General features: G+C 34.9%; 1 long non-coding RNA gene across 1 annotated transcript; it reads right to left on the bottom strand.

Moving 5' to 3' along the window:
* Window positions 1–451: 451 nt before the first annotated feature.
* LOC149777176 (uncharacterized) lies at window positions 452–4,626 on the bottom strand. Its single transcript, XR_016416292.1, has 3 exons — window positions 4,556–4,626; window positions 2,621–2,831; window positions 452–628 (listed from the first exon to the last, which is right to left on the bottom strand). It is a non-coding gene; the product is annotated as an uncharacterized LOC149777176 (long non-coding RNA).
* Between the last annotated feature and the right edge of the window lie 18,294 nt (window positions 4,627–22,920).

Genomic DNA, 22,920 nt, shown 5'->3' with positions numbered 1-22,920 from the left:
AACAACAACAACAACAATAATAATAATAATAATAATAATAATAATAATAATAATAATAACGTAGTGATATTAATGATTCTACTACTACTAATAATAATTATTATTCTTATATTTCTTCGCATTGATATTATTATATTATTATTGATGTTCCTTAAGAAATATATCGTATTTTAAATTTTATTTATAAAGATAACCATCATTTCATTTTGGTCTTAGGACACGTCGAGTATTTGACAATCGATTTACTTAATTTTATTTTTGGATATCTATATTTATCTCCGTTGGCCGAATCGTTTTCCTCTGATTTTAATTCTGACGGAAACGATGAATGTTTGTTGGCCTCAATAGATAGATAGATAGATAGATATATAGATAGATAGATAGATACAAAATAGATGTATAGATAGAGGAAAAGAAATTTTTAATTAAAAGTAAATATGCAAGGCAACAATTTTACTTGCAGTTTTATTCACAAATAATATGTTGGTCAATAATTGTGAGGCGACAATTGAACTGCATTTTTCATCTTGTGAGAGTCGAAACATCGGTGTGAACCTTTTACAACACTATTACCATAAAACAACATCGATAAGTTTTCCTTTTCTCGGATTTTCTTTCTGAGGTGTCACTGAAAATAAATAAAGTTGTTATTTAATAATGACGGGTAAACGACAACTGGAGGTAGCCGACCTTGGCTAGTCCCGGCCGGTATGGAATCCACGACCCTTGGATAACAGGTCCACACTCTAACATCTAAGATACTGCGCCTCCACCAAAGAGTAACATAGAACACATAATAAAAAATCTAGGAATCATACATTTATGAGAATGTTAGTTTGATTTGACGACAAAAGTTAATACGAACGGCTCTAAGGATAACGGAACGCTTAAAAAAACCCTGGCCAAGCCACTGCTTGTTTTGCTGGTTAGCCAGTGTTTCTAATAAGAACTGAGATCACCTAAATGAAGAAATTTAACTTTTCTTTTCAGACAGACCACATTAAATATTCATAGGTGATATAGGTTCTCGGTTTTCGTGAAATTCTCGCAAAAGTTGAGACTGTAAAAGGGCAGACAGTTGCTATTTAGCACTAATACATGAAATATATTACGCTAAGGTACTTATCTTTATATTTGGCATTCACGCACTATAATTGCTAATGGAGTTTACGTTATGTATGGCGTTTAACATTATTAATTTAGTTTAATTTTAAAACAGAAGGAAAAAGAAGGATTAAAGTATTAAAGAATTGAGCGACAACTATCGGTAACAATCAATTATGCACGATCATGGCCAGAGTCTCGTTCGGCATAAGGCTGGTAGAGTCACGTGAGAGTCTTATTGAAAGAGAATAGGTAAATGAGAAGCAACACGGGTTGTCTATGGGCGGCATGTTTGAGATTCTCGTTATATTTCGAAGGGCACGTTCTCTGATGTTTTAAGGGTTTAGTTTACGGTGATGGTCCTAAGAACAAGATAAGATTTTTGAACAAACGTATTTAGGGTCAATATGCAGTACTTTCCTCAATATTTGTTCTTGAATACTTCTGCATCAGATGACTGGTGGGTCGTTTACTGCAGTAAGAGATTCTTTACGTTTACCGGATAAGGATCTTGGTCTTAATACGAGAAGAATGGTAAGAACATCGTGTTCGGGTGTTCGGGTCAAGAGCTAAAGAGCCTTTTCCTTTGCCTCGTCTAGCGATATTCGCCGATTATGAAACATGATAGGATGACTTATTAAAGAAACTAACAATTAACGATTGTAAGTTCAACATCACCTTATAACAAAATGTTTTGAAATTTGCATGGGAAACCATAATTTTAATTTGGAATTGTATCGTACGAAACTCTGAATGTTTTTATTTGTGAATATATAGGAGCCGCCATAACAAAGATCAACTATAATTAGAATAATTCTATTCTGACCTATAATATGGTTTAGAAGGAAAAATATCCATGGAGTGAGGCAAACAACACCGGCCATTATTGAGACTTACTTTCAGCTGCAAGGATTACCTAAGTACGTCGGGAGACAAGGATAACTTAAGTACATCCTTACCGCTCATATCGTCTATTATAAATGCGATCTGCCATCCTGATCTGGCTCTGTAGACTGTAGCCTACGTAGTGTAAGTCAATCTTTTCCAAGATATTCCTTTAGGAATAAGTTCCATAGTTGCTATTATTCAGCTATTTCGTTCATGTCATGCAAATGTAAGCTACTGAACATAATGTGTGCGGAATAACGACCTGTACTGCTTATCATATGTAGGATAAAACAAGCACATCTACGGGCTCCATTTCTATACAATCACCATACCAATCACCATCAAAAAAGTAAACAATCAAGAACATGTTTGTGGACCTTTCAATCAAGTGATGACTTAACCAGGTACTGCATACAAATGTCCCTAATTGTCGCTCACTTCAACGGTTGCTGATAAAAATGTTCATTTAAAAGACTAACTCTAAAATGTTACGAAATAGCACTGTGAGTAGAAGTTATTAGCAATGCATCATCATCATCATTGAAATACCAATTAAGAATCACAATTTTAAAGACTCATTAAAATGACAAATGGTTAAAATAGAACAAAAGTGTCTAATACTATTTACCTCCGTTGGCGGAATTGCTTTCGTCCAAGTTTGATTCTGAAGGAGACTTTGCCTGTCTGTTCGCCTCAAAAAGCTGGGCCAAACTTCTAACTTCTAGGGCATCCAAATAGTTTTGGTCTTCATTCTCGCTTTTGCCTATTGACCCACCAAGAGCCAAGGGCACAAGCATGACACAGATAATCACGGAGAGCAGAATCGTGATATGAGCCATCTACCCGAGAAATATAGAAGAAGATGTAAAAGAGAAACATATATAGCTACCTTTAGTTAGAGCTGCTTCCTGTATAATGGAACATACAATAATTTGCAATATTTTATATTATTATCATTGCTATTATTATTATTATTTAATTTATCTGAACTATCTGAATTAAATTACTTTTACCATCGATATATTAAAGTCTCCTCGGGACTTGTTTTCTGCTCAATTAAGCACGGTTGACCATTGTGATAAGATATTTTTCACCATACTACATTTTCTTTTCACCATCACTTTTAGACATTACCTACGGCGGCTTGGCATTGTTGAGAAGAATGACCAAAGAATACAACAAATGTAAAACAATTGCGATGTATATAAACTGAAAAATAAATTATGCACTACAAACACATGATAAATCTCTTGAATGCACATAGTTTAACGCACTCCACATAAAATCTTGATGGACTATCAGCTTTGTTTGTGTTATTTATGCTCACCAAGAAGCGTTCAGCACGACACTATTTTGGATTTGCCACAGTTCTCTTGCATAATTTTATCTCTACCTCCTCTTAAACCATTACCATTTTTATTGTTACAGGAATCTTTTTAAAAAATCGATAGAGGGATAAGACAAGTTAATGTAATTAAATATATCGTATGTACAAAAGTGGGCTGATCAGCCTATGTATTCTCAGTTCTCCACAACTATTAGTACTCATGTCTAAAGGTTATCATTTGAAGCAAAAAGTGAGCTTAATTTTAGCCTTGTTTACTACCGATGACTTGATGTAGAATGATTTACAGCCATTGCATCCAAGAGATTTACCTTGTTTTGCAGGGCACTGCGATTTAGAATGAAGTTGTTGCATTACAGGTGATGTATGTATCCGCTTACGTTTTTTTTCTTCAGCATGATCTCGCAAGGAGTGTTGTATTACCAGATTTGCAAATACTACTACTACTATTACTTGTACTACTACTACTACTACTACTACTACTACTACTACTACTAATAATAATAATAATAAAATGAAGAAGAAGATTAATATTGGTAACAAGATAAATGTATGAATAACTGTTTCTATTACATGTGTACAAAACATATGGGTAGACTGGAGAAAAGGCATATATAAAGAGACATACCAAATTAGCAAGAGGGCACTAAAGGGGCTAGTAAATACTTACACAATTACATTAAGCTCATGCTAATTTGCATTAGACATTATCAGCTTAGAGCCATTGTTCCACTTATGTTCAAATATTATGATGATTTTGCTTTTCTAATGCAGCATCAGTTCATTTATATATTGATCCCCAAACCCGAAAGACGAAAATCGTCAAGACAATCTCAAGACACTGGTACGTGACAAGTCGCTGTTTAACATTACCAAGTTATTACATAAACATATGCACACAACCAACGGATTTCTTGACTATATTTCTAAATTATACACATGCAACAATTTATGTAAACATCTATTATTAGATCTTTTGAAATTCCAACATGACAGCAGATTAAAAACAAACTCACTTTGATTGTGCCAACTAACCTACCACTGCATGTTCAGCAAACTTTGAGGAGAAAAAAATAAAAATGATGTGAAAAAAAGATTAAATGAAGCATCACGTAATAAAGTACATGCTATGTGATACACATGAAAATACCCACACATAAACTCCCCATTCAATAAAAAGATGCTACGGTTTCAAAAATTATTTTTTTTTTAACTCACCTTAGCAATTTGCCTTTCGGGTTAGTACAAAATCGGCAGTTAATCGCTTCTAGACTGTTTGACTGTCAGTGTATGAATAATTTTCCCACCCTGACTCAATATACACACAGCTCACTTCCTTGTTGGGCGTGGATATTAAATCCTGACCAACCAGCTGACTTGGAATCACACTCTTTGATACGATGGAAAACTGAAGGTGGCGTTTTTAGGTTCTTCAAAGTTACATTTATCGACAGTGAACTTCTCAAGTTTAGAAGTGTGGTGTATATTAATGAATTGGGGACCATTATAAATTTATAACATGGAAAAATAAAGATATGAATACGTCAACAATCTCTGATTCCGATTGTAGTTTTATACGTATATTGGTCAAACACTTTCAAAACCAATCAAACTTGGGTATTTCACAATGTAATAAACGAGAAAACAAGCCACATTATGATGATAACAAAAACAGCGAGGACATAATATTAATGTTTCCAATTAATATCATAAAGTATCGTGCAACATGCTGGAACCGGTTTTCTGCCCTGTACACCCTAGTTTGCGTCCTATTTTAACACCACTTAAAAATCTTTGCTTTAGTAGCAAGATTGTTCAAACTGTGGAACGGAAATGTGTCTGCATTCTGCAACACTTTCAAAACGGATGATGTAGAAATTTTATAATCGAGAATTTGACAAAGATTTTCACATTTAAAAGTAAAGTGCCAAAATATGTGACTTATAATTTACTCTCCAGCAAAAAAATATCTCAGAGTTCTGAAATAGTATGGTTTAACGGGTCTAATATATTATTGTTATTATCTTATAGTTCTGGAATTAATGCAATAAAAGATAACAAGTCGAGTATTATTCTTTCAGGGATTGTGATAAACCAATGAAACATTCAAGGAATTGAACGTTTGGAGATATTGTGAATAAGGCATTATATTGTTTAACATTATGAACAAAATATTATTCACCAATATATCGACAAGGGTTCAAATATACGAGCTCTAATGTGAGTACAAATAAACACATTTTTGCATTTGTAAGTATATGCATAAGATTAACCATCATGCGGATTAGATAATTTTAAAAATATTTTGATTATAAATAAGTTATTATTTCATTGAAGAATACCTGTAAGATATGATAGTGGTAACTTCTCTAAATTTAAAAGTGATACATCTGTATTACTTTTTTTAAAATAGCTAATTAGTGTTTTAATTAAAATTAATTAATTGCCTCTGAGAAGATCCCTGGGATTTTGTTTTAATTGGGAGGTATTTGCTTTTCAAAGTAAATATTGACCAGTAAGGCGGAATTTGTGCTTTGAATATGCTGAAGAAAAATGGAGGGGATGCGGAGATAATGATCGGCATAATGCTGCACTGGTGATTTCGTCTTGCTCTAAATTCAATATTTCAAAATATGATGGTATTGAAGTTGTACATTGCTTAAACATGTCGATAACTTGTCTGTGTGATTGTTTGAAGATGTATAGAAAAGGGTCTACATGTCAACGATTAGAATTAATACAGTTCAAGTAATAAAACTAATATTATTATTAACAATATTATTATTGTTATTATTATCATTAGTAGTAGTATTCTTGTTATTATTATTATTATTATTATTATTAGTATTAATGTCGTTGTTAGCAATATTAATTGTATTATTAATCTGCTCTCACTTTAACGTGCACACTCTGGTATCAGAGAATAGATCAAATATTCCTCTTTGTCTGTTAATTTATGATTAAGTAAACCGATCAAGATGGTAATGAATGCCAAATGTTACGTGTTACATGTGTACATGTGTAAACTTGCAACAAAGCACATGCAACAGACACACGCACATATACTCGTACACATGCACATACATATACTTGCTAATAACACTTGCTGATAATAAATTATGTCATTACTGTCCTCTTGATAAAAACATTCGGAATAATAATAACTCAAAGCTCTTTGTGGTGAAAAACTGCTTAGATTGTGTTACATAAAGAAATATCTCCTCTACCTAACACTAACACATATCACTAACACTAACAATGCATAATGCGAATCTCGTAAACTCTATCGCAAGAAGGATACTTCTTTGATATACTTTTAGTCGCATTTTACACAACGTAAACTACAGCCTAACAGTTTCTATAAGAATTGTACTTGATGTATTGGAGCTACGATATTTGACAATTCTTGGACCAGTGTTCAAATGTTTGGAATAAAAACGAAGAAGCAAAAGCATTACTCGTAATCTTTCGTGGTATCGAGCAGACGTCAGAAGGTTTATTTTAGTAATGCCGAGTAAACTTTACTTTGTGTCTGCTTGCCTTTATATCGTTGTACGTATAGTTGGAAATATTGAATGTGTTTATTTCAAAACATCATTCCTTCTGTGTACATTCATCATACATTTCGGCAATCAACAGGAAAAAAAGAGAAGACTTTTAGCCTGTTTTATAATGCATAATAGAAACGAAACCCATTTTGTAATTATAATAATCGTATTATTTGACCGAAGTTCAAATTTCGTTTCGTATTCAAATTTGAATAGTACGTTTATGTAAAGACAAAGTACAGAAGCGGCATTGAAACCTGATAAATGACTATATCATTCAGAATATAATATCAGACTATTTGCATTCTCTTACAACGACAAACATATAATTTCCATGTTATACTACTACTACTACCACTACTACTACTACTACTACTACTAATAATAATAATAATAAGACCACGATAGTAAACTGCAATATAAGAGAGACAGACAGAGAGACAGACGGAGAGGAATTCTAAATCATAAGTTGAGTTGTAATATGGAATATAATAATCTTCAGTATAAAAGCGAATGAAAGAGATACATTTACAATTTGCCAAAACAATAAGGTTTTTTATACTGACATTAGTTGAGAAAATATATATTTCGAATTTACGGTACAATATGAGATAATATGAAAAATAAGTTTATTTAATACGATGAAAACAGAATTCGAAATATAATGAAAAGTTTATATGGCTGACCAAAAACTTAAATTTTCCATTCTTTGCTTTCTCTGTATTCTTTAAAATCCTACAATGAATTTTCTTGGTTAAACGTCTGTTGTGGAATTATGTAGAAAAACTGGAAATGATAAAACTCAACCTTATGAAATGATGTTTTTCAACCTTTTTTTTTGTTGTAACAGGTGAGAAATTTTGAAGAAAAAAAAACAGAACTATTGAAAATTCGTGTAACAAAATCCTTATCATGTATTAAAGAAAGGGGAAATTTTTCATAGAATTGATCCCTTAATTTCTACAATATATTTCGTTATTTCAGGATTATATAACAGTACATTTGAAAGGATTACGTTTTGTATCATATTTTTTCTGCCTATGTAGACCAGTAATTTTTAAATTTCACTTAAATTGTTTCTATCATAACTGGTGACTTTTAAATGTTGTTTTCAATGCATGTTAGGATACACTTCAACTGTGTATTGACATTTTGCAAAGACAATGTAACATCATATATGTTCGTGTTATCTAATTTCATCTTAGTATCTTCCATACACTATTTAACAATATTTGTCATCTAGTATATCTTTGTTTCAGAGCAACATGTTTAGATTTATTGATAAATGTTCTTTTAAAATATTTGCCTATTTTACACATTATATTTGACACATGACTTGACACAAAGAAATACCTTGTTTACAAGATCTAGAATGAGATGGAGATTTATTATGTGTGAGTGTCCTTTATGTTTATCGCTCAATCGTTCATCTTTGTAATGCACACGCGAGCTGACATGGTTAAAAGTAATCTGAGCTCATATATCCTTCACGTAAAAACTTATCATTGAGATCTTGTAATTCAATAGGTTAAAAATCTTTTCCAAACACGAAAACAAAACCACAAAAGAACAAAAAATGATTGTACCTGTTTCCCGAAATCGGTAAATAACATCAAATATCTTCTGGTGATGTATCTGGACAAAACTGTGTACTGACACATCCGTCTGTCTCTTTAAACTAATTTTAGGGAATACAGGTGTGGAGTGGTGGAGGGATATTAAGAAAATCATTCACATAATCTTTTTGCTACCGTCTTCTAGCCCCGGGTGCACGACATACAAACATAAAACTGGTGAAGTATCATTTCAGCGATTACCTTTTGTGTGCTGTGGATGTCATGTTAATAATGTAAATATTTAAACGTTTGATGATATTTGGATTAGTATGTTACTCCGTTTAACTCAGTTTAACAATTCGACATAAGTAATATAGTCATAGTTGTGAAAATATGCGCACTCTTAAAGATCAACTAATCAACGCGTCTGTTTGAATGAAAAAAAATAAATATATATATATATATAATAATAACTATAATGCAGATAAAGTAGGCCAGTGGCAACTTATAGAGACTAAGTAAACGATATACATTAAATATTTTGGTTAAGACAATTTGTTAATTTTTTTAAATCATAAATAATTTACGGTTCATGGGAAGAATAACTGGAATTTTTCAATTCAAAGTCCTTTTTTATAAATATAAATATCAACAATGATTACATTGGTTTAAATTATGTAGTTAGTTTGTTATTATTGGTTATCACTAATAGGATAGCAAAAAAATATTTTGTTTCTGCTTTAAGTCCACACAAATGCAATTACTTGTGATATATTAATTCTCTGTCCAAACAAACACGTATAAACAGTGAAGTTTTTATTGAACCAAATTCAATTAAATGCATAAAAAATAAACTCTTGGATATTTAATTCTGTATTACACAGATAAATACGATGCATATACTGACTCATTTAATACGTAATAAGCTAGAAAATAATTAAGATGTATTTTATCAGAAAGTGACTGTTTACAGATTTTACGATACTTCCAATCAATTTGTCTAAGGTATCGGATCATGTTTAAAGAAGATCATCGTCTAAAAATTCAAACGATTTGTTTCTGCTGCATAACGATTGTATTTATGAAGATTCAATTATTTATTTAAGGTATATTTTACTACAGAACAAAGTCTCCATGTATAGATATTTGACACGAAAAAGGCTAAGGTTATGGACGAATGTTTGAAAATATATTAGCATTATACATAGATAGGTACCAACTACTCTGAGGAATCTTGGACCTAAAATAAAGACGTTTTGTGGTTTGTGTATTATGTTTACTCAAATGTAAATACAACCTATCAAGCTACAATAGGGACAATATGTGACTGGTACACTTAGATGGACCCCAGTAAGACCCATTAGGGCGGCATAGTCGTCTTTGGTGGCAAATTTAGAAATGTCGATGGCTATACCATCGCAAGGTTGATTTTGTGTCGATCTTCCAAAGATAGCCAAAGACCACTTAATGAAATGGCGCTGCATTTACTCAGTGAATCTCGACGACCTTTGGTGAATCGCGAAAATGCATACGCATGTTTCGTCTCGACGGGATTGTCGCACCTGCTAATCGCATCAGATAAGCAAGGTCTTCCAACCTGCGCATGGAATGATTAATACGTCTTTGTTTTGGTAGTGTCGAATACCTCAGTGGTTCGTTAGCAGAAAAGTTTTTGACATTCTCGAGAAATGGCAGCGGTAGTGCTAAGCAGTATGAATCAAAACAGGCAAAACCGTGCTGTGTTATGGCGTATGCCACCCAGTACTCGCCTTGGCGAATAGGGTTCCATCATCATGAAGCCAATACAACCACCGATAATTTTAAGGTTAATTTCTTGCTTAAAAATGATACCAGAAAAGCAGCAGCAACAACAAGTGCTTATTTGGAAATAACCAGAGCAATCATTCCTAGAAACCTCGGCAGCAAAGAAAAAAAAATTTCCATTCTTTTTGGCCGTGATGGAAACATCATCTGCGAATAGCGTTTCTGTGTCTCAACGACTAGTTTTCTGTGCTGCACTAACCTGATCTAGTGTTTATACGTCCCCCACCCAGAAAGGTATGCATTTATTTTATCGCGTTGATCTGTTATGTTGCTTGTTTCCCAGGTGCAACCTTAAATAAAGCAACCTTTATATCTCCTCCAACATTCCTGAGCATCCGTGTTTTGTAAGACAATATCATGGCGTTACATCTTTATGTAACAACTCCAGCCGGCCGTGCACACATGAGGGCTAGAAAGTGAATATCCACGACTGATTGATGGGAAATGCAACACATTGGATACAGAATCGAGAAGTCTTTCTGAGAAATCTGAAGATACGTTTTTATATCTCCCCACGAATGATATATTCCTGTGCTATACTGTTCTAAATCAATCCGAACTTCTTTGAATAGTTCTTCATGCCCGTTCAGTCGCAATGATACTTCAGATACTTCAGAAATGTAAGCCTGCAACACCATCGGATTCCCCATCTGACTATAATGTAGTCATGTTTCCTGAAACTGTATAAAAAAAACGTCGCTGAAAATATTTGATCCGGACCCTGAACCGCTTCGTTGACCTTAGTGAACCACGACAACGTAAATTTACATCCAGAGTATATAGGTGACAGTAATTAATGCTTTTCCGACAGAGACGGTGGTAGCAAGCGCATTCAGAGAGACAACTTTAATAAAATGACTTGTCTGTCCACTGCCCCATTTGTATGCCGAATTGTTTCGCTGACCGCAATGTGTCGTGTTATTAATACCGTGTGTAACTTTTCTGACTCCTCTGCAAAGCCCTAAATTGTGCGACGGTAGAATCATGCATGAAAACCTACCATACAATTTGATGACTGATTGACGTGCATGAATACGTAGTTGAAAGCTGTATTGACGTCGATGATTACATGTCAGCATTATTCAACGTATCCTTGGCAAACATCATTGACAGGTCTGCACTGTGAGAATAATCCTCGCTATGCGAGGCCAGTAAGAGTGTTCGATATTGTCCAGGCACACATCGATTTCTTTTCCATTAATGACCTATCACGATAATAGTGGTTTCCGGTGAAAACGTCACATATGGGTCGTCTGTGGTAGTTAGTCGTCCTTCAACTTTAATGAAATATTTGGCGATCAGAAATTATCTGATTGTGTCTTAATCCTGCTGATTTATTCGCCAGTGGTCATTAGGAACTCAAGCTTTATAAGAATACTATTGATAATCACGGACAAACTCGTCTTTAAGGACCAGCTCGCTCATGTCATCTGTGTGATAAGATACCTGGTTGAAAATTTTTGTATTATCTACACCGCGTTTGTATAATTGGACAGAAATCCCACTTCCCCACTTAGCTATTTGCACCTGTGTTGGCAGCACTGTTGAAGGGTTAGACCCCACTAACCTGGCCAACTGTTCTCTTGTTGCCGAAAGTAATTCTTTGGTCAAGCCCACGACAGAGGGAAACGCTTTAACATTTGCCATTGTTGCAAATGGTGCGGTATACACACATTGTTGCGTTGTGATGTGCTATCAATATTGCTGCTTATATTTCTATAGCCATCCCAAAATTTCGCAAAGTTTGCTCATTTGCATGGTCATATATGTACATGCTCTCCGTCAACAAACAAACAGACTTCCGTCTTGGTCCCTTAATGATAACAGATATCGCTTCCATGTGTTTTTGCTGCATTGGTGCTACCGAAATGAGGTCATCCATCGCCCCGATTCATGGATAACAACAGTGTTTCAGACCTTGGTTAACCGCAGATTAGATCGGAATCTGAGCTTTGGGACACTCCAGCACTGTTGAGATCTAGGACTCCTGAATATTAGCCTAGTATCCCTTGTATGATATTTCGATGACGTCAAGGATTGTTGGTTCGTGGCGTTTATTGTTAATTTGGAGTTCTTTCCGCCCCGTAGACTTAATGCAACGCTGACATCCATCGCTGATTAAACGATTTTGAGCATGTGCCAGTAAACACTTCGACATTAGTTTTCGAAGCGAAGACATACATTGGCTATCGGTAATACATACGCAGTTGCGCCAAGGCAGTGAAATATGATTTCAAAGTTTGGTTTTGTACCTGCTCGCGGACGCCATCGTTGTGGTGCTCCGCGTTATGTAACCTTTGCATTGTTTTTTTTTTCGCGTTGATTTCTCTGTTCCATGACGATGTTCCCATTATTGTTTTTGTCACTATAGTAATTATCAAGAATCAATTCGAGCATTTGTGCTCGGTACAATTCTGCGTCCTTAACACCACCGCACGGTAAACATTGGCCGATTTGCGTTGCTTCATTGGTGTCATTTGTGGAACCGTTGCGGACAGGCAGTGAAACAATGAGCCTGTGCATCCGATCCACGTCGCTGATTGCTTGATCGGGGTGGTGCGTGTTGGTGTTGATTTCATGGTTTACTTTATTTGTGTTTTTGTTTTAGCTAATAACGTTCCCTAAAGGCAAATACTACATAATACAACTGATACTTCTATTTATTTTTTGTAGTCCTCGAGAATTCTGAAAAACTACATTTTCCAATTCGCAACGTTACCGCTGTTTGCTGTATGTCTTTGTTTCAAACGACTGTAATCATTGTGACATTCATTCAGAACAAATACAAATAGGTCTGCTTATTGAGCTATAATGCATTTTCGTAAAGATACTGGAGAGCGCGCTCGGTGCGGTCTGAACGGCTGGTAAGGAGTGACTGGATAGTTGAACGTCGGGTGTAGGCGCGGTTTCCCAAAGTTCTGCTGAAATCTGTTTAACGTTTTGTCAATGAAAGATGATAGTCCGGAGTTTTTGGTCAATCTTTCTAATCCCGACTTGGTCTCGATAAACCCATTTAGTATAATGTTAAGGGTGGAATATGGGTTCTTTTTCTGGTAATATGTTTCTGCGCTATTGACTTTCCTGGGTCTGGTTAAAATTGGAAACATCACTTAAAATAATCCTCCAGGCGATGTTGGAGAAGACGTTTTGTTTTTGGGGATTTTAATGCCATTTCAATGATGTACTGAACAGTGCATAATATAGACTTGAAAGTGCATTAGTAATTAAATTTTATTTTCCATTGATGTGCTGAATTTTGTTGTTGTATTCTTGCAAGGTCATACTCTACATCAACAATCAATGATTTTCGTTTATAATTTTGTTGAGGAAACCAAGGTAGCTGTCAATACTCGACGAAGGAGCTGGACTAATAGACACTTTAATGTGTTGCAAATTCAAACTGTACTTCAAAAGTGCATTCCCAATAGTGGAATACTTTCTCTGGTGCTTGTTTAAGCTTTTAGAAGAATAGCATCCTGCACCACTTATAATCCTCCAATCCCTAGATCACTTGCATCAACATAAATCTTACATAATTAGTTGAAATTTGGAGCTCAATGAAATGATACACTTTTAAAGATGGCTTTTAATTTATCGCATGCATCCCGGTATTTCTTGGACCAATTAGACTTAGTTTTCGCAATGAACAAAACTGTTCAGGAGTTCAGGAATTATGGAAACATTAGAGCACAATTAACAATAATATTCAGCCATAAAAAAAGAAATCGCATCAACTCCTTTTTACTGGTACGCTCAGAGAATTCAGCGACAGCTTTAACCTTAACTTCCAAAGATTTGACTTGACCATATCCCGCAAAATGTTCTAAAATGGTAACACAAATTAAGCAAACCTCCCTGATATTTGAGATAATTGTAAAATTTGCCTCACTCAATCAAACGAAGAATTTCCTGATATTCTCAAGGTGACCATTCCATGTGCCGCTGTATATAATGACGTCGTCTAAGTACACTTCACGGCCATCTATACCAGATGTTATCATGTTCATTAAACCTTAGAATGTTCACGGTGAATTTTTTATTCCAAATGGAAATAACCTATACTGGTAAAGTCCATCTTGAATTACAGAAGCCGAGATTTATTTTACTTTTTTCCGGAAGTAGAATCTGCCAGATGCCATTTAAAAGATCGAACTTGGTGACACATTTTGCATTTCCAATTGTGTCAGTACAGTAATAAATCCTTATTATTGGAAACAAAAATGTTTTTGTGACACTATTCACATTTTTGTCGCCAGCTCAGATACGGAAAATATTATCTGGTTTCTGCACAAGAATATAAAGTGGAGTCCAGTTCTTTTCCTAGGTCCACATTCTCCAACAAATACCCAAATTCCGTTTTCAAATATTCCTACTTAAATGGGTTAATACTGAAAGGATACTATTTTACAGGTTTAGAACCTATAATTTCAACATCATGGTAAAGTCCACATATTCATATATTAGTATCTTTAAGTTATTTGTTCTTGCCCATGCATATGTGAAAGGGTCTGGTTCAGATTATTCAACATTTCAGAATTTCGATGATTGGTTAAGTAAAGGTAACTAGAATCCGATTGCACGCCTTCATTTAAAACTTCATTGTTTGGGGAAATTACAAGTAAACTGACTGCATGATTAACAATGCTATCCATGTCAATACACTTCTCTGAGATTTTATTCTGGTTTTCTCCACCCAGACAAATTAAAGATATACTTTAAATCACTTTCGTTGTAACTTTATAGCGACCATAATAACAGGCCTGAAGAAAATTTTGACGTGTGGGCAAGAGAGACAGTAATTTATCGCAGATTGAAAAGTCTTGTCCTTTTTAGTTCTGTCCTGCCTTAAATTCATTTTTGATTATTATTATTATTATTATTATTATTATTATTATTATTAAACACGCACATAAGAATATATTTATTGATCCCATGCAAGTTTACACTCTTGATATCTAGAACCAATACACGTACAAGAAAGTTAGCTGTAGATAGTCAGTACAAGTTACAGCCATGAACATAATCTACACAAAGTATAACTATATATAACAAAATACTCCTAAGTTCTCTGTTCTTGCTTATCTGTGACAGAAATGAACAGACAACATCTGTCATGATAATAACAAAAGTTGCACATAGCTCAATATGTCAAGTAATATCTACGGTTGTGGCATCCGCTAGATTAATATTGCGACCTCAATGTCAGTATAGCCTGTTAATGACAAGGGACTGACATTATTCCGTTTTGGCAAGCGGATTGAATGTTCCAGTAAATGACAGTGATTTTGTATATACATATATATATATATATATATATATATATATATATATATATATATATATATATATATATATATATATATATATATATATATATATATGTATATATATATATATATATATATATATATATATATATATATACAGATAGATAGATAGAATCATTTAAGAAACAAATGGAAACAGTTAAGTATTAATAATTTCATATTTATTTATGATGCACATGATCATTGTTTACCTTTTGTCCATTTTGGTCCTTATTGGCTACCATAGAATCTAATTTCATTCGCAGCCTTGTTGTGGCTTGTACGTCACTACCGGTATATGACTTATAAGCATCAAACTTCAGACGACACACTGAGTATATGTCTTACTCAAGATCGATGTAGATAGTACAATTCCGATAGTAGTTTTGTAAATAGTGATAAATAAAATTGCATATACTTTACCAGAAAGTGCAGTTCCGGGTTTTTCAATGTAGACTTTTTTGATGACATGGTGTTCTGACAGATCTGGGTACGTCGTTTCTGTAACTTTACATAGGTGAACAGCCGCTAGGCATCGCGTGTTCAAAATTCATCGGGAAATATCGTTGCCGCGATAATATAGAGCCGGCGATAATATTGTGTTCGACTATATGCGTTTTAAAGAATTCATGAGTATATTATCTGAATCGAATGACCGATATGTTAAAGATTAATAGAAACACCGAATATTTTAAAACCATCGTCCAGGATACGAAATACGCCAGAGGAATATTGACATATAATTATTTGAAGTAATACATTTACCCATATGAATAGATGGACAGAGAAAGGTGTATTCAAGCTTGAATGGTTCAAACATATAAATTAACGATTACCAGTGTGCTGAAGATGTCGTGGAACATTTAAAGATTCAAGCACTTGGGAGTCTTTGTGGCTATTATGTAAAGAAAGATAATTTATACAATGTTGCATGTGCTATGCATTTTGCGATGCCTATATGGAAAAGTACAAGATAAATCCAACTCTGTTTTACAGTGCTCATGGATGATCAAATGATGAAAGTTTAAATATATCATATATATAACAGAGACTGTTAACAGACTACGTTATGATCCTGATGATACACACAACTTAAGGTACATAATGATGGTATTTATGAAAGTTCAAGACAAGGCTATTAATTATTGTATTTCTTGATATATACCTCATTTAAGTAATTGACACTATATTGATTTTCTGGTGCATACGATAAGCAATCTTGACACATTGTTTCTCACGCCTAAGACACTTTCCAATCGCATTGAAATCCTTGAATCCTCCCATGCTATTTTGGGGAAAGAGAGCCGTGATTTAAAGCTCATACTAAAGGTTAAAAGTTGAAAAGGGGACAATGGTAAGATAAACTAACTTTTTATAATGTTATCTGTGTTCGCAGTGGTAGACATGCATCTTAAGTAGACTAGGGTTTAATTAGCTTTCTAAAGTAAGAATAAAAATGCTCTCCATCAAAATTGCTGACCTAGGCCGACCTGAGAAAACTACATGTACGGTCTTGAAAATATTTGACATACAAAGTCACACAAAGGAGTTTAAGAAAAGAAGAGACTCATCCTAAATTTCTGCACGATAATCTAGCTTAAGTGTTGATTGAGTGAAATGTTTATATAAGCTGATATATCTAGTAAACAAATAATATAATTGTGCAGGTGAATTAACAGTCGGTTGCCAATCATTATTGTACAAAAGGTCTAGTGGAATTGTGTATGCATATTAAAAGTGCTATAATTATTCTTATTTTCCCTTCCTTTTATAGCACAAAGAACTTAAAATTGGATGCATACAACAATACGGGGAGAAACAAATGATCATATAATGATACTTGAAAAAAAAATCATTCTGTATACAGCATTGTTGCACTGATACAAAATGAAATAAAATATTAAACGTATGATGCTGAATATATTTTCCAAGGTTCGTGAGGATTTCTACAATTATTAGCATATTTGAACAATACAAAACCAAATACCTTCTCAGCTAGTACTTACAGCTTGCAAGTGTAACAAAAATGATGTGCTTGGCACCATGTATGAATGATTCATAGTTGCTTTAAAAAGGCATTAATTGCAGGCAAATTGGCACCATTGAGAAGGTTGTATTATCAAAATTCAACAAACCTTAAACAAACCAAACTATGTTGTGGTAGCTTTATTGAGTAATGCAACAATAAAGGTTATAATAAAAGCAAATAGGTACGACTTGACATGCCATCACAAAGGCTGCTACAATATGCACAATTTGACGAAATATGAATTACTTAATCACTCCGTAATGAAACATATCTTGTTAAAAGAAACATTCAGCAACAGACAACTCCACCAACAATCTATACAAGGATTTCTTTTTCTAAAAATATGGGAAAGAAACAGATACAATTGCTGAACTCCTACTGACTACCATATATTGAGTGCTAAATAATCAATTATGATTGCCACATTTAGAAATGTAATCGATGCCTTGACAGTATGCTTAAATACATTGAAATAAAAGTCTATTCTGATTTCATGTCCACTTTTCGCATTTATATAGTCCAGCATGCGACTTTATTGCCATCTGCACATATCAGAAAAGTTGCATATTGAGAGTTAATGATACTGCCTTTTATTGTATCAATGTTGCTGATTCACAACCACATACCGACACAGTTACTAGAAATAAAAAACATTACAATAGTCACTTTTCAAAAGTCGCTAAATATAATATGTCGAAAATTGACAGACAGCACATTGTAATCAATTATTTCCAAACCTTTTTGAAATGATGCTGATCTGCATTCAAATATACTAAAATTAAATTAATCCATCCAGCTGTCAATAATGGCTATTTTCTACCTCTCAAAAACCAACAGATGAATTTCAAACATGGTGTCGTGAAATATAATGCTTTCGAGTTTATATAAATGATATCAATGATTCCCTCTCTAAAAGCGCTAAACACAATAAAAGCAAGTTTTAAGGCATGAAAATTTTTATAATTTGTATAAACAATGCCGATATGCCAAATAGATATATTAATGCCGTTACTCAAAATATATTTCTTAACGATCTTCATGTACTAAATACGTGAATAAAATTTGTGACTGGAAAGGTTGACCGAACAAATCCTACTTGAAGACCTTACAAATTTGTAACAACAATGCCGATCTGTCACTAGATATGGCAGCCATCACTGAGCACAAAACGAATCTTTCCTATAAGTTCTACAAACACAAAAATAGAACACATTCACATTCACATGCCAGCACGGGTTGCGATCAATCGCTTGGTTATTAGCACTAGGAGGCCTCTAAGGTTTTGATAACTGGATGCATAAAAGATATTTGATGGAGGAATAGCTAGGGTCTACACGGCTCTCCGGTATCTCAATTAGAAATTCATGAAACTGTCCATCTTCATTGTTCTATATTTCCCAAATTTCGTAAAATAACAGTCTATTGGATATACCGTCCTGAGTTTGTCTCTTCCAAAGAACCTAAGGTTCCCATCCACAACCTACTAACTGTTGTAAACTAAAATAAATAAATTCAACAGAACAAAGACTTCTTTAATTTCCAAGTATTATGTATATTTGATTTTCACTGTTTGTTAGTTAGTTCTGTTTTAATTTGTATTTTATTATATGCCGTGGGTAATATGATATTGTATGTAATAGTTGATCTTGTGTAACATCAATGACAATTTTGCAAACAATTTTTTTTTCTCAGAATGAGGATCATTATCTTAAGCAGAGTCAAGAACATTGTATTTTTTATAGCTAGACCACGTGATGATTGTCACATGTTTTATTGTGATTTCATGAAGGATGTTCTAATTATAACTAAGATCCTTCTAGAACAATGTGTTCCTTATCTGGGGTCTCTTTTTACGTCTTAGTTTAAAATATTAATCTTGTTTAGTTTGAAAATTAGCATTCGTATTTAAGATCTTAGCAGCATCAATTGTAATATTGTTATATATCGAAATTAATTTAAACTGACATTTTGTATTCAAATGATTTAATTTAAGCGATTCTTCTCTGGAAATAAAAAATACTCTTCAAGCATAACATTCTTGTATATAAAGAGTTGGATTCATAGTGAAATTGCGTCGGAAGGCAAATGCAATTTGAAAGTTTGTTTGTTTCAAACAAATATTTTCACATTTATGAAATCAGAAGAACGTTTGCCATTTCAAGAATTATTCAAACTATTTCCCATTTTTTTTTAACTAGGCAAGTGTATTAGTTAAGCACATAACTCACAAGTATTCAAAGCATAAATGATCATGGAGGGAAACAATCTCTTGCAGTGTAAGGAAATGATGTACGAATCTACCATTTATGTCTTCAATATTGTTTAAAAATATAACAATTTAAGAAAATTTTATTAGGTACATATGAAGCATTATCCATTTCATGGATAATGCTAACGGTTACACAAGTAATATGGATGAAATTAGACTCTATGTACAAATTATGGAAGTCTTAAGTAAATGGCACCAGTCACACTTTACGGTCAACGAGTGGTTAATGGTAAATAACTGCTAGGTATTGGATAGCAGGAGACTTGCTGCTGGATAGCATATGTATAGTGTTGAAAAATGAATAACTAAGTGCTGGATAGTAGATAGTTAGGTGATGTTTAGTAGAAAACTGGGTGCTAATAGCAGAGATAGTGGATGGCTATTTGACATCACATTTCCAGTATGCCCCATTTCCATCAACAGTGCTAAAATACCCTTGTGTTCCATATAAATCCAATGTTAAATGTTACCAGGCTGCGATGATGCAGAAAATACACACAGTATTGTCCACACACCAAGGAATCTGTGCCTTGTAATTTCACATTATTGAATCGTGTGGTCTGAGCATTTCTTCTAATAAAGTCAATGATATCGTCTTCCAAAGGAGGCAATACATACGAATCAAAATATTCCACACATCCTTCTTGAGGAAAGTAGACGGCTACCCAGTGGGTTCCTGGGAGATGACTGTCGTCCGTGTTGATCACATAAGATTGATGGTCTTGAGGTTTGCGATGAGGGAGTTCATCTTTAGCACAGACGACAGGATTCCAAGAAGCCGTGTACGAACTGTGGTTCAAAAGATAATAAAGTTCCCAGGTATCCATTGATTTGTGTGGGTTTTTTTCTTCTTCTTCACAGGTAATGATAAGTGATCAATTCGATCCTGACTTTTTGCTTGAAAATGTCTGACAAGTAAAAAGCGTTTAGCTCCGACTTCTTACTCAGGTCAAAGAGAGATTCGATGCGACGGCACTCCAGAGACGTTAATGGAGGAGAATAATGTTTATCCAAGCCTTTATACCACTCGTTCAACATGAATTCTATCTCGATGAGACCCCAAGCTCTGTCCAGATATTCGTCCAATTTTTCTTCTTGACTCAACATCAGACATTTGTCGTGTTGAATTTGACTGGGATGATCGTTGTGACATCCATAGCACTCTTCTTTGATCAATTCTTTCATTATATCTGCCAGGAATGTAGCAAAACAGGAAACTAAATGGGCTTCTTGTTCTGGCCATCTTGACTTCATCATGATAACTTCTTCGTCTTTGTCTTGAGATTCTTCTTCCCCGGTCTCCTCACATTCCATCTCCAAACTTTCTCCACTAGGTAAAGAGGGATAATAGTCTTCCATGGCTTCTAATAGTCTAGAATGACTTCTCTCAAACTGTTGATTTCTATGGTATTGTCAAATTCTGCATACAGGAGGACGTTCACTGTGTGATCTGGAGGTGGATTTGCAAACTGAAGTTCCACACGAATCTGACCCGATTTTATAAGGTGGAAATGTCCCTCGTCGATGCCTTGGTCTGGAGTGAAATCAAAACCCACAAAGCATAGCCTCCTGCATAATCGTCGTACGAAATACCGTGACTGGTGTTGGTTCCTAACTGTCCCGTGGCTTCGTACAGGGACAAGTACGATCTCAAATAATTCTTCGCGACATCAAAGTTAGGCTCAAAGGGTCGGGTACACAAGGTCTTGCCGTCGCGACTGACTTCGATCTTGGACACATTGTAATGTTGAAACTCAGAAGGACTTTGATCGTGGGTTCCGTTGAAGGCAGAATTCCTGACGATACCAACAATCAAACGTTTGGGTAACTGTCCTTGGAACAGATGATCTTCGATCATAGATCGCGGTCCAGCGGGAATGGTGAACGTTTTCACTTCTACGCGTCGTATCGGATACTTGGCGGTCGTTCTGCTCAACGTGTGACTGACGTCGTTTCCCACTTTAGGTAACACTTCCACACGACGCACGTAAAGTCGGGCTTCTTGAATGATAGTTTTGTATTCATTGGCATGGGCCATCAAATGGAAAGCAGCAATGCTACTATTCAGTCTCAGACGGATATCCACCCCGTTGAGCAAATACTTTTCTTGTAACCACATGTCCAAATGCAAACGATCCATCAGTTCTAAACTTCGCCCTTGCAGAATTTTCTTACGACTGTCGTTAAACCCCACATTGCGAGGATTGTCATCTTCTGTCAGGACTGTGTCGCTAAACGTGGCTACACCTGCCGTGTCAGGTATCCATACCACGCAAGCATCCAGATGAGTATTCTTGGCTTCTTTTCCGTACGTCAAGAGATTTTCCAGGTAGGCACGATATGGGTAAGTATCCATGCTGCTGCCGACCAGTTTGTTATTCAAGTACATGTCCACTTAGCTGTACAAGGAATGCATGAAATTGTTGACAGGAGCTACTCTAGCATCACCTCCTGGATTGGTGTTGTCCGTTTTGATCACTTTCACTTTCAAGTACAGGTAACTGCTATTCAGATCGATGTAATCTTCGGGCTGACCTTTGATTTCAAACTCGATGGGAGCGGAATCCGTCAAAGAGGACACGGGGTGAAATTCCACCCATTGGGATTCTTGCATCGTCATCATGGTGGGTGGCATGGCAAACAGATCCAGTTCCAACTTTAAACAGGCGCAAGACTCTCGGTGCATCATTTTTTCTGTTTCTCAATAATCGAAAACGTCTAAGTCTCGAACGATTCTAATTTTCTTAGTCTTTCTAGCTTTAGACGTGTGAAGTCTGGTGAAAGGGTGTTTTCTTCGTCGTCTTTTTCTACCGTGTCCTTGCTGTGGCTTCAAAGCGGGAATGCCTGACTCGGTAGCGTTCAGGGCATTTATAGGTGTTTCTCGTCGGCCCAAAAGGTCTTTGCCCGTTTCAGCAAGACATTTTTGCCTGCCCTCAAGAAGGCTTCTTTTGGGTTTTGTTTGTCGATGATGACATTTTGGAGAAATTCTTTACCGTTTGTCAATGCCGCATCTTTCAAGGCGTGCAATCCGCGTGTCACCATCGGTTTCAA

Source organism: Sinohyriopsis cumingii, chromosome 18 (assembly GCF_028554795.1).
Source record: "Sinohyriopsis cumingii isolate HCF-2022 chromosome 18, ASM2855479v2, whole genome shotgun sequence".
NCBI lineage: Eukaryota > Metazoa > Mollusca > Bivalvia > Unionida > Unionidae > Sinohyriopsis > Sinohyriopsis cumingii.
This window is presented reverse-complemented; position numbering and strand designations above follow the sequence as displayed.